The 14,012-nt window shown below is 46.6% G+C and overlaps 1 protein-coding gene across 4 annotated transcripts in view; it reads right to left on the minus strand.

Annotated features, from left to right (window-relative positions):
- The window catches only part of ZNF592 (zinc finger protein 592), a 49,395-nt gene that overhangs the window by 32,873 nt on the left and 2,510 nt on the right, over positions 1-14,012 (minus strand). For 3 of the 4 annotated variants that reach the window (XM_036083073.2, XM_036083047.2, XM_036083054.2), the window contains exon 2: positions 3,806-3,914. The gene's annotated coding sequence lies outside the window, so the exon portion shown is untranslated. Of the gene's footprint in view, positions 1-3,805; positions 3,915-11,402; positions 11,470-14,012 lie in introns of those variants that run through there. The other variant, XM_036083064.2, reaches the window with a different exon arrangement.

Here is a 14,012-nt window from a genome sequence, read left to right on the forward strand (position 1 = left end):
GAGAAGGCCCAGCCCTGCTCTCGAGTGCCCCCCACACGACCCAATGCAAACACCTGGCGGCCACACAACTGGGGGAGCCACGGACGGCCCATCAAGGGCACTGGCTTCCTACAGGCAAGGAAGGGAGCGGGACTCTCTCTGGCCGGGGTCACCTCGGTGTGCTCCTTTCTGCTGCCTTTTGATTGCCTTATTCCTCTCAGGGCATAATTTTTACTTTTGCTGTAGTTATTTCAGTAAAATATCCTCTCTTCTGCTATGTCATAAGCCCCACTTACAGGTACTCCCTAAATTATTGAATTGGTATCCCCTCGATTTTAGATGTGGGTTTCTACTTGGATAGGCATCTCAAACGTAGTTACGCCCGGAGTCTAACTCTCAGTTTCCCCGGCAGCAGGTGACCACTCTGTCCTTCCAGTTGCTTAGGCCAGACTCGGCGTCCTTGAGTGCTATCTTGCCATCATACCCTAATTCCAACCCAAGAGCAAATCCTGTCAAGTGCTCCTTCAAAATATCTCCAGATGTAACCATTTCCCACCGCCTCCAACCATTGTCATCTCTCTCCTGGGTCCCTGCAAAAGCTTGTCACCCTTGCCTCTGCTGCTCATTCTCAACACAGCAGCCAGAGCGCTACTCTTAAAACACCCATCAGATCACACTCCTCTCCTCGAACATGGCCCCATCTCCTGCAGGGTGAACTCCAGCCTTCATGCAGGGAGGCCTCCATGGCCTCTGTCTCCCACACCTCTCTCTGTCACCCAGTCGGCTCCGGGCGGGCACAGGCCTCCACCCTGTTCCTCAAGCATGCCCCTGCTCAGAGCCTTTGAGTCTACTGTTCCCTCTGCTTGGAATGTCCTTCCCCTCAGATCTCCAGGGGCTCATGCATCGCTGCCACCAGGTCTTTACTCAATGTCCCTTTGTCAGGAGCCTTCCATGACCGGTGTATGTAACATGCCAATCCCCACCCACCCTCACCGTCAATCTCAGTCCTTTACCTGCCTCCTCTTCAAAGGCCTTCCCACCACCCGACATGTTATGTAATTGCTCGTGTCTCCACTATCTCTGTATAAGCTCCGGTGTGTTTACTAAAAGGTAATCCACCATTAGAAAGGGGGAATGGGTTGACAGGCTCACCTGTCCAGAACTAAGTTTGCTCAAGGATCGTCACAGATTCCTAAGCAGGTTTATTACTAGTAAAGCAGCTGGCAAGTTTGCAACATAATTTGCGTTTCACTTTTTAAAACTTTTTATGAGCACAGAGACCTTGCATGGTAATGGGGCTTAGTAGCACTTGTCTGTGCGTCCTGGGCTCCTGCAGGGCTACGTTCAACACGGGACCGGTGGAAAGTGCCGACTGGCCAATGTCCCCACAGTAAGGTCATCCGTCTTGAGGATGGGATCCGTGTGACACCAGCAGAGAGGGAGGGCTACCTCCAAGAACCACAGGGAAGAGCAGGGCACAGAGCAGTCTTCAGTCTTAAGAAGAGGGGATATGACTCTGAATATACTAAAAACCACTGAATTGTGTGCTTAAATGGGTGAATTGCGTGGCATATGAATTTTATCTCCATAAAGCTGTTATTTTTAAAGATAAAAAGAAGAGGGGATAAAAGGGGAGGGAGCTGGGATTAGGCTGCACTGGTCAGCTGACTGAGATGATACACAGGGAAACTAGGTACAGGCAACAAAGTTTAAACAGAGCTGAGAACCGAGACAAAAACTGATACTCTGTAACCGGCACCCCCCTTTCCCTTTCCTTACTTGCAAACAGACCTTAGTACTCACTGGGCACTGCCTTTTGTTAGAAAGGAACAGAACCCAGAGACTAAGAAGGAAGAGGGGCAGGACTCCTCTTTGTTCACACAGCATCCTCAAGGAGTCCCTCCCACGGAGTTTTATAAAATCATCATCTCCTGGTAGTAGAGACACCCAAATTTAAGCAAAAAGCCAGTAGCTTCAGACTTGCTGGGAACCAAGCCTCCACTCTCTGAACAAAAGGGCCCCAGAAAAGAAAAAGGAGCCATTCCACAGGACTGCTTTTTCCTCATGTCTGGTACCCATGTGTTTGGTGGCTCTGTGTCACCGGTCTCACCTACCACTGGCAAACTACAGTCCCAAAGATTCCAAAATCGAAAGGTTTGGGGGGGAGGGGGGAGGGCAGGGAACATGCTATTACTCTTAGGGTACCCTGTGGTTCCCTGACATCACTGTATCTCACATACACATGTTCTTCCTCACCCCTTCTTCCTCCCTCTTCTCTCTTTCCCCTCTCAACAGAGATTGGGTGGCCTCTCTCAGCATGGCTACTCAGCCCTAAGGGCAATCAGCCTCCTTCAGGGAAGCAAGGCACCAGCCAAGGCGGCTTTTCACCAACCACAGGGTATGGCAACAGATCCAACATCCAGGGGTCCGCCTGTGTGCCCAAGGGCATGACAGAGAATAAGGAATCTAAAGAAACACCCCTATGTGCCCTTCTACCATCAGACAAAATGGAATATTAAAATTGCTTATCTTTTTAAGACACAAAGTAAAATATTTACAGATAAAATGATATTGGGGTGCCTGGGTGGCTCAGTCAGTTAAGTGTCCGACTCTCGGTTTCAGCTCAGGTCATGATCTCAGGAGTCTGGTGTTGGACTCCACGGTCAGCATGGCATCTGCTTGAGATTCTCTCCCTCTCCCTCTGCCCCTCCCCTGCCTTGCACTCACTCTCCCTTTCTCAAAAGAATAAATAAAATCTTTAAAAATAAATAAATAATAAAAATGATGTGATGTTTGGGATTTGCCTCAAAATGACACTAAGCAGGAGGAAGAGATCAAGAAGGGTGTTTATAAGTGAAACAAGATTAGCCACGAATTAATAACTATTGGATGTGGGTGAGGAGTACATGGGGGTTTATCCCATTATTTTCTCTACATGTGTATATTTCAGCACTCTCGGGACTGGACCCTTGGTTAGTGGCTTCTGTGAGTCCAACTAGATAACCACCAAGGTCACACCCATTAGGATAGCTATTATAAACAACAATAACAAAACCCCAGAAAATCACAAGTGTTGGTGAAGATGTGGAGAAATCAGAATCCTGTGCACTGTTGGTAGGAACATAACATGGTGCAGCCACTATGGAAAACAGTATGGGAGTTCCTAATGAAAATTAAACCTACAATCACCATCTGATCTAGCAATTTCACTTCTGGGTATATACCCAAAAGAACTGAAAGCAGGGTCTCAAAGAGTACTTTTTATACACATGTTCATAGTAGCATTATTCATAATACCCAAAAGATGAAAGCAACCCAAGTGTCCATCAACAGAAGACTGGATAAACAAAATGTGATACAAATAAACAATGGAATATTATTCAGCCTTAAACAAGGACAAAGGTCCAATACACGCTACAGCACGGATGAGCCTTGAGGACATTATGCTGAGTGAAATACGCCAGGTATAAAGGACAAATACTGTATGATTCCACCTAGGAATCCAGGTACCTGGGGGGGTCAAATGCAGAGAGTAAGAAAGCATAACAGTGGTTACCAGGGGTTAAGGGGGAGAAAGGAGAGGGAGTTAGTGTTTGATGGGTACAGAGTTTCAGTTTGGGGTGATGAAAAGATTCTGGATGGTGGTGATGGTTGTACAACTATGCATGTACTTAATGCCACTGAACAATACACTTAAAAATGCTTAAAATGGTCAATTTTGTTATGTATATTTTGCCACAATTAAAAAAAAAAAAAGGCACCAAGGAACATAAAGACATCACTTGTGTCTCTTCAAGGCCAGCTCAGGTCAGCCTAGACATCATACCTCAGAGAGGTTCTCCAAACAAGGGTGTAGTGAGCGTTGCTGGGGCTGTAGAGCTATGGAGAAAGGAATGGCATCTACCGAGGCACATGGTCTAGTTTCCAAACACCACCTAAGGAAAGAAGAAAAATAAAACATTTTTTAATAGGCCTGCAGGTAAATGTCTAAGTAAGTTAACGTAAAAATCACAATAATAAAAGTACACGTCAGACCCTGAGAAAATCTCCAAACACAAAATCAAAGCCCCAGATTCAAGGCCCCAGAACGTCTCCCCCTCCCCGTCATGGTGTGGTGGTTCAAATCCCAGCTCCACTTCTCGCTAGCCATTTGACCTTACGGATCTTTCTTCACCTCTGCATCTGTTTTTCCATGTGTAAAATGGGGCTCTTGTAGGGATTCAATGATTTAATATTTGTAAAGTTCTTACAACACTGCCTTCAACATAGCAAACGCATGTGTTAAGCATTATGCCACCAACCTCAGTAGCCAGCAGGCTTTACCTCCTAGTTTTCCAGCAGACTGCTGAATCCCTAAATGTCAGGCTGGGTGGAAGCATGCATAGGGGACAGAGACAAGGTTGCCCTCCACACAGCTCAGGAGGCCTGCTGAAGCAAAGGAAGCAGAGGGCCGGGTAAGCTGGGGAAAGTCACACGAGGGGAGACAGGAAAGGGACAAGCACTGAGCAGGGGATAAGAATGAGAGAAGATACAGAAAAGCTGGCAGAACCCATTTTTTAAAACTGGGTGATCTTCACTGTAGCTGAGCACCAGCATCACCTCAGGAACTTTGGAAAACTATTCCTGCTTGGCCACAGCGCCCCAAGATTCGGGTTTAATTGGCCAGCGTGGAGAAACTGGTTAATGGCCCATCAGGTCTTGTGTGCCCATAAATGATGGAATGAAAAGTCACATTTCAAATTCTGCTCACGTTTACTCTAATTCTGCATTCCCTCATTTGACTTCATTTCTGTCTTAACTTAGAGAGACCAGCATTTAGTTTGGATTCAAAATACAGATAGAGACAGTATGAATGGAAAAATTTTAAAGGGAAGGGAAGGAAACTCATTATCCCAATTCTACAGAAGAGAAAAAGAAAAACTGCTTTCCCCTAAACTTTCTCTTCTTCTTACTGGACCATCACATTTCAAAACACAAACTAAGAACCAGACACCGTGCTGTCCCAATGAGGACAAAAATCAGAGACCCAGGTGCCAGGCAGAGGGGTGTTTTACATCTGATGTCCTAGGTGAGTTAGTTCTGAGGTGCTCCAGAATGTGCCTGGTTATTTATTCCAGGTTAACCTTAGTTCCTGCAGCCCCTGGATTCCGCCAGGTTATTCAAACGGCCTCTTGTCCCCAGTAAGACGGCTTGGCTGCAGAGAGGGGCTGCCAAACCTGAGCATTGGGCTTCGCTGACCCAGGCTGCCTGCTTCTCCCCGGCCACCCTACCACACTTGGGTTTACAGAAGCTTTACATTTTATAAAACACGATTCCCACTTTGCAAGGAACTCACTCCAGTGAGTGGCAGAGCCAAGACGAATGCCCAGGCTCCCACCTGCCTCTGAGGGCCAAGCTAGGGGTTCCATTAGGAGCTCTGAACCGGGAGGCCCGATGGTACACACTTCAGGTTTCCAACACCCTCCTCTTCCCGGGCTGCTACTGGAGATTTCCTTCAATTTGCTATTGAGACATTCGCTACAGCCCTTGCCATAAGTATGACGTACCTTAGGGTGTTCTAAGACCAACATCAGTAAACAGTGTCCTAGAACGCTGTTCTGACTTAGAGATTCTTCCAACACCAGAAAGATTAAGAACTGTCAGAGCCAAAGAGACTCTAGGAAACCATTAAATTTAAGCCACTCACTCTACGAGCAAGGAAACGGAGGCCCAGAGAAGTGAGGAAGGCAAATGAGATAAAGCACATAAATGTTACATGAAAGATGCCTGTTATTCCTGGCAAGGTGACCAGCCCTGCCTTAGCCTTCCCAGAGGGGCTGAATGAAGTCTCTTACTCACAGTTACCCATTCAAATGTCCCCATAGTACCGGGTACAAGGCTTATTTAATCCTCAGATGAGTGATCCTAGCCCTGGATGTACATTAGGAAGAGTTCGGGAGCAATACTAACACCTAACCCCACCTCAGACCAATTAAATCAGAATCTTTAGGGGTGGGGCCAGGCATTTTTTAAAACCACCACAGGTGGTTTCTGGGGCTGAGAACCATGGTCTATAGACCAAAATGTGGTCCAGGGACCACTGGCCTCAAAAATCACCCAAAAAGCTTGTTAACAATGCAGACTTCTGGGCCTCCCTGGAAACTGACTATATAGCAGTGGGGTGAACCCAGGCATCTGAAGCTGTGACAGTTACCTGATGGTTATGGAATAGTATTGGCACTGAACGAGTCCAGAAATGGCACCTGTGCTCCAGGTGGCCCCGGAGTCCTGGATGGCCCAAGCAGCTGGCCCAAGAGAGGCTCCCAGATGATTCAGAGTCCCATGCCCACTCTCACCCAAAAGTCGCTGCAGAAGCCCCTCGGCATGGTCGGCCTCGAAGGCAACCCTTCCAGGAAGAAGGCAGAGCAGAGCTACCGGGGGGGCTTCCCATCTCATTCGGGTCCCCACCAGATCTTACAAGCCCAGGCCTCCTCTCCTGTACTTCCCCCATCTCACTCTGGCCCCGGCCAAACTGACCTCCTTGCTGTTCCCAAAACTCCTCAAGCTTTCTCTTGCTTCAAGGACTTTGTCTCATGCTCTTCTCTCCACCCCGAGGGCCCTTCCCTCAGATATCTACATGGCTCCCTCTCTCCTGCAGATCTCTGCTTAAATGTCTTTTTATCAGTGAAACTTCCCTAACTTCCATATTTAAAATAGAAAATCTGCCTCCCCACCAAACCTTCCTATCCTCCATCCCTGCTTTGTTTTTCTCCACCATACTTTATATTTTGCTTGTTATCTATAAGCCTACATACTAGAATATGAGTTCCATGAAGGTTAAGATTTTTATTTGTTTCCTGTTATATTCCCTAAAGGGGAAGGCAGTGATTTGGTCTTTGAGGCAGGTGAAGAAGCACCTGCAGAAATATAAAATCAGTGGATTTGGTCTAGTGCCTAAAATAGTGCTTGGCACACAGCAAACACTCAAATACTTACTCTAGGAATGAATACATCAGAAACACCAATCTCAACACATAGCTTGTACCAAAAGATCACAAGGAAGAAGTTGATTATACCCAAATCACTGCTCCACTGATCTCATCTTGGCAAAAGCCTTTTTAAAAACAGGCTAGAAGCCTAATGAAACAGAAACCATTTAGAAATAAGTATTTCCAGTCAATTAACCGAATCCAAATGGGTTTGTGAGTCAAAGACAATTTGTTTTGAGAAACAGATAAAACTATGGAGACAGAAAATGAAGTTGAAAGAAGGTGATCAGGGGTGCCCGGGTGGCTCAGTCAGTTGGGCGTCTGCCTTCGGCTCAGGTCATGATCCCAGGGTCCTGGGATGGAGCCCCGCACCGGGCTCCCTGCTCAGCAGGGACTCTGCTTCTCCCTCTCCCTCTGCTCCTGCACTCTCTCTCTCTCAAATAAGTAAATAAAATCTTAAAAAAAAAAAAAAGAAGGTGATCAAACAAATGGATTTCAGATACTGTCTGGTATGTGTGTAGGTTCAAAAGAAAATCCAGAGCACTGACAGCTACTCTCAGACAGGGAACAGTTTTCAGCAGGCCAGAAAGAAGAGAAAGGCTCTGATCCTGGGTTACAGTCTGTGAACACAGGCCCAGTGCAGGATACGACCACACGCTTACCACCAGACCCACCAACCTAATAAACCTAAGGAGAACCCTTCCTTTCCCCTTTCTCCCACTTACACCCCACCTGCCTCCAAAACTTATTGGGAGCCACAGACAATACTTGAGCTCTACCAAGTTGGGAGTGCTAGAAGCCTCTGTCGAGGTAGCCACACAGAAGTTGGGGAGCATCCTGCCACGACCCAGTCTCACTCATGTCCTCTGTTCCACATCCTTGTTGCCTCTCTCCTCCCCACCTCGGTCTCTCCCCCACGGTCATCCTCGTATCTCCTGGAGACCAGTCTTCCCCAAACACCACTTTCATCAAGTCACTCACTTTTCTCAAAACCCTAAAGTGGTTTCCTATCACCTACCACAGCTCCCACACTCAGGCCAGGCTTTTGAGAACCTCCATGCTCTAGACCTAGGCCAAGTCCACTGATTTTATATTTCTGCAGGTGCTTCTTCACCTGCCTCAAAGACCAAATCACTGCCTCCCCCTTCAATGCACCAGTAAGAGGTAAGATTGTAGCAACTGGAACACACTGGACCATGTCTCCAATCTCCGTTCCTGCCAAGATCATCCCCGCTCTCCACACCATCCACACCCATTCTCGCCCCACCAGCTCCTAGCCACTGTCCTTTCCCCCTCCATTGCCACAAAACACACACACTGCACTCACGCATGCACCGGCATTCATTCACTCAGTGACTGAGCACCTACTATGGGCCAGGTCCCCACCCCTATGGTGCGGACATTCCACTGGATGGAGACACACAGTCACAAACAAGCAGATTCAGGACAAGTCACAGAGCTTTCCTCAACAGGAGCTTCTCAACTGAAATCAGAAATTGGGGTAACTACTTTTTCAATTCTGATGCAAGTGAGAGAGCAAGCCATGTGAACATGGGGGAGTAGAGGTTTTAGGCAGAGGGAAGAGCAAGCAGGAAAGCGCTCAAAGAACCCAACCCGGAGTAGGAGTCAGAGGAGATGGGGTAGGAAGCAGATAATGGAGGGCCACCACAAGGACTGATGTTTACTCATTGACAGAAGGCTTCAGGAGGACTTGAGGAGAGGACTGACACCCTCTAACTTACACTGTCCAAGAATCACTCCCCTCTGCCTATGCACTTCAGCCCTCTATCACGAGGTATAAAATTAGGAGGGATTTTTCTTCCTGAATGTTCCAAAATTTTCCAAAGTAAGCATATATTATTTTTGAAATGAAGAGGGAAACACACACACACACACACACACACACACACACACACACACACACCCCTTCCCAACCCTTTAAGAGTCAGCCGAAATTCCACCTCTGCCTCAAAGCCGCAAAGCCCGCTGGGCCAGGGCTAGGACTGCGCCCATGCCGCACCCAGGCCCTCGCCCGCAGGACTGCCAGGGCGACCCCAGAGTTCGCAGGACTAATGTGCATCAGAGTTTCTTCTGCTGCCCTCACTTCTCTCCTGCCCTGCAGGAGTGTGTCCCTTCGGATACTCTTGCCCCCAAGTGCCTGCCCGGGCCCCAGTCTTTCTCTCAGTTGACTTAATTAATTCTTGGTAATTAAAGCTACTATTTAGTGATGAACTGCTAAGAGTCTGACCTCTCCCAGGGGGGTGTAAATATTTTAAAAGGGGAGTCTACGTGGAAACGCGAAAGCCTTAGACTCAGAGAACCGGAGCTAGAATGGTGGAATGATAGGCACTGGGTTCGTATTTTGTGGGTCGCTGGCTACCTTCTCCTAACGGGTTCAGGGGCTTGGAGAAACAGTGGCACGGGGAGACAAGTGAAGAAATGAAAGATGCGATTACATCATTGCCACCACCTCCCTCCTCCCAAAGGGCCATTCAATCCATTTTGGGTACCAGAGAATGATCCCCAGCGGTAACGCCCGCCATCTCAGAGGGGTGACCCATGTGAAAGTAACCACTACCCTCAGCAAGAAAAGCCCCCTTAAGACATGTCTGGTCTGGCAGCAAACTGTTCTCTAATTGCTTTCAGTGGGGGAACTCCTTGAGGGCAAAGTTCATCTCGCATGATTCTTTTATGCTCCACAGAGCACCCAGCTCTGGGTTGGGCCCAGGCTAGGCCTTTCATAAGCAACTGTCGATTCCTGATCAATGATGGCCCAGTTGCAAAAAGGCTCCATGGGATATTAAATACAAGTAAACATTCTAACTAAGAATAACGGTAGAATTAATCACACATCTAATATTTTTAAGGGCCTGAAGATTTATAGCCTTTATGAAGTCTCAGACAGTGAAGCAGTTTTGACAACCTCAGCCAGTTCAGCTCGGGTCTGGAGAGTCTGTCCAACAAGGCAAGGCAGAGAGCAGCCCTTGCCCACACAAAGCAGAACCTCGGCCGGGCCAAGCCCCAGAGGAATCTGAACAGCTGCTCACTGCTCACCCCTGGGCTCCCTTCTCCTCTGAAAATGCCAAACCTCTGCCTCAGATGTGTTTTCAGGCCCGAGAATAGCCCTGAGAGGCTTGCAGTTACAATGGACACCTGTCTTCAAAACCTCTCTCTCGGGTCTCACTCTGCCCTTTGGCTTGCTAAGGAACAACTTCAACTTCAGGAGCTGAATTGGAAGATAGGAGTAGGATGCTGTATAATGCAGCAAACCAGAGCCCACCCCACTGGCTCATGTTCAACTCCAGCTTGCCAAGGGCAGTGTGGGTAAGATGTTCCTTTGCCCCAAGACTGGATGAAAATGAGAAAAAAGTAGCCACCCCCTCCCGCCTCACATCCAGAATGAGCTGAACCCCCAGAAGGAGGGAAATCCTAGGAATGCATGTGAGGCTTATGCACAGGAACCCCTCTCCTTACAGTCCCATGACCCCCAGGTTGTAACACCAAGGCCTCCAGCATCCCCCACGTCGACGTGCAAGAGACTGAGCCTGAGGTCCACGGGTGAAGGCCAGAGGCCACACCCAGAAGGAGTGATTTCTTTAAAAGCACTCTTAAAGAAAACACCCACCAAATGAAGCTAGAAGCCAAGTCACACTCTAATCACCCCTCCCAGATGGTGCATCCCGGGACCTCTGGATTCAAGGACTGGTCCAGTCAGAGGTCCTAGCCTAACTCACCTCACATCTAACAAAGGCATCTTCCCCTGAGTGACCAAGGAGGGGTGGCCAGCTCCAACACCAGGGCTCTTCCGTAGGGACATATTTCTGCAAAGTTTGAGTTTTTGCCTTAGGGCATTCAAGTTTACCTCCAAAATGAAAATAGACTAACTGGTTATTTGTTTTTTGTAAAGATGATATACAAACCTTGAGAAAATTCAAGTGACAGGCAAACATATAAACAAAAGTAAAAACCACTCAATCCCACCACTCGGAGGGAAGGAGATCTCACAGTAAACTCTGTTCTGCAGATAGGAGGTGAGTCCATTCTGAGTTAAACCTAGAGGGCAGTAGGTCTTGATTCTCTGAATAAGCCTCGAGACTTAGTTTTGCACAAGACCCTTAATGCCACCTCTGAACTACCCAAAGCATTTTTCTAGGGGGCTCCAATAACTGTGGAGCTCTCATCAACAGACAATAACAAAGTTATACAGATCCCCCTCATCCCCCCCCCCCCCCAAACACACTCTGATTGGAGGCCAGGAGTTAATCTGCTCAGTGGACACACTCCTTTTTTTCATTCAACACTGTGGCACTGTGGCAGTCTTTCCATAATCAATCACAAGTACAGATATCATCAGCCTTTTCATCTCCTGGAGTATGTTAATGACAAAAAAGGGGCCACCATTACCTCTTGATCCAACACCTTCAGAATCTAAAATGGAGAAGGTAAAGGACTTACCCAAAGTCACACAGTGAACAGAGGACAGCCCAGAAGTGCTGAGAGGTTTGAGGAATGACTCTGTGGGTGACACCGAATTTGAAAGGTGTTCATTAACTTTTCTTTGAGTCATAAAAAGGATCAGGTATGTCATTTCAACACACACATACACACTTCCCATTTCAAATAAAAGTAAATGGTTGGCTGAAGTAGCACTCTGATCTCCTAAAACATTTCTCAAAATTAATTAGCTAATGGATATCACAATCCTACACTCCTAGAACACGGAGGGGGAGAACACTGGACCGGATGCCCAGAAATGGAAACGAATGCAGCTTGTGAGTACATGCAATTGCTCCACACTCAGAATTCTCTCCTATTCAGGATGTTCCTATTTTTGTAGGAAAAGAAAAAGTTAAAACAAAGTTACATATAAAGATAGAGCTGGAGATAAAGATCTAATACAAACACTAAATATTAAAATGTTAACAGTAGCTCTAGGTTAGAGGATTTATCAGTTAGTTGTATTTCCTTTATATACCTATCTGTGCTCCCTACATTTTCTACATGAATATTCTGGTGTAATTCTTTTTAGAGTTTTAAAAGAAAAATAATTAGTCCACAATCTAGGTTGGTCTAGTTGGATTTTATTTTTCACTGTAGAAAAACAGAGATTCAAACCTCTAGAAGATCCACCACTCTTCCCAGCTTTGCAGAAGCAGAAAGAAGTGTTAAGACAACTCAAACCGCACGAAGATTCCAATCCAGTAGGAAAGCTCACCATGACCAGGCTGGGTAGAGGGGAGGAGTTACTACTTTCTTTTCTGTCTCCAATGTGTAGGGAAGATGATAATTCTAAACCAGTCTCTCCTTCCAGTGGAACCAAAAGCTCCCTGCCCCCTCCATGGGTTCACAGACCTCTGTTCCCACAACAATTTCCAACGCATCTGCCCACAAGCACCCTTTGGGTACAAGACTACCCACACCACTTAGAATCTGGATACCAAGTCTGAGGAACCCCCTTTTCCAGTATTTTATTTCTAAAAAAGTTATTCTTCCTCTTCCTTAAGATTCACAAACATACGATCCAACCCACACCATACAGAATCATGCATTCTATCAATTAATAATCATGGCTGGCCACACTCTATGGAGCTTAAGTAAAGATTATGTTAACAAAAAGGATGAGTTTTCATGAGCCTGAGAAAAACAAACAGGAATTGAGGAGCAAGAGTTTGTTAATATGTCCCAGCCCTGGCCAGAAGGGGTGGGGGTGGGGGGATGGCCAGAGGACAGAACATCTGTCATTCTGCAGTTTCATTTCTCATGGCCAGTTAATACCCTGAGTTTATGCATCAGTCTCTTCCAAGTTTGGTTAGTGAGTCAGTCTGCCTGGATCCAATAAGCTCCGAGTGCCCTACAAAACTGAATTTTAGGACTATGAAACTGAGAACCAGATCCTGAAACATAGTGATCCCGCCAAAATAAAGCCACCCCCAGGATGACATCTGTCTCCACTCTCTAACTCCAACACCGACCATGGTATGTATCTGATGTATCTAATACTCCCTGATGTATCTAATACTCATCTAACACTCTCTGTGGCTTGTAGAATAAAATCCAAACTTGACTTGCCTTTCACAGCTCCAACTCAAGCCTTCCAGCCTCCTGCCCATACCAACCGAGCCTTTCATGGCTCCATGCTTTCACACACAGCTCTCTCTACCTGGCCTGTCCTTTGCCTAGTCTTACTTGCCTGTAAAACTCCTATTCTTCCTCCAAAGCCCAGTTGAAAAGTCACTTCTGCCCTGAAGTCTTCCCTACTCCCCCCAGGCATTTAGTTCCTACTGCTCCCAACAGTTCTCTAACTACAGGTGCATTAGAGAACTTGTTAAGTACATTGTAGCTCATCTGTTTACATATCTGACCTCCCCTGGACACCCTGAGGTTCTGAAGGGAAGGAACTCACCTTGTATCCAAAAGTCCTAGCACAGTGTCAAGAATGATGGGAGATCAATGTTGAATGACTGATCACATGGAACATTGGCATTCAGTTATTTAGAGAAAAAAGGGAGGGAAAAAGTCTCACGGAATCCAAGAATTAAATTATCTATATATTTAATCTCATCCGACGTGACCACAACATAGCTAAGAGACAGCATGAAAGTTTTAAAAATTTAATAATAGCAACTAACATTTGAGGTAAGTGCTACAACGTCAAAAGTTTTAAAAATTTAAGTAATAACAGCAACTAACATGTGACGTAAGTGTTACAACGTCTATGTGGCTTGGTTAATCTGGCATGCACAGCAGCCCTATGAGGTAGGTACTTTTATCTGCATTTACCAATGAGATAGGTACTTCGATCTGCATTTAAGCTGGGAAAAAGCTTGAGGCCTTTCCAAATAGGAAACTGAGGCACGTAAGAAATTAAACTCAAAATCATTCTGTTAGCAAGTGGCAGAAGCAAGATGCAAACTCCAGTAGTTTGGTTCGAAAGCCAGTGGGCTCTGGGATCGGGGAGACCTGGGTTTGAATCCAGATTAGGTTACAAATGTGGTTTTGGATACGTCATCTATCCCCTCTGGGCTTGTATCTGTAAAAGGGGCAGGACAAGCCCTTTCTCTTAAG

This window comes from Halichoerus grypus, chromosome 8 (assembly GCF_964656455.1).
Source record: "Halichoerus grypus chromosome 8, mHalGry1.hap1.1, whole genome shotgun sequence".
NCBI classification, from domain to species: domain Eukaryota; kingdom Metazoa; phylum Chordata; class Mammalia; order Carnivora; family Phocidae; genus Halichoerus; species Halichoerus grypus.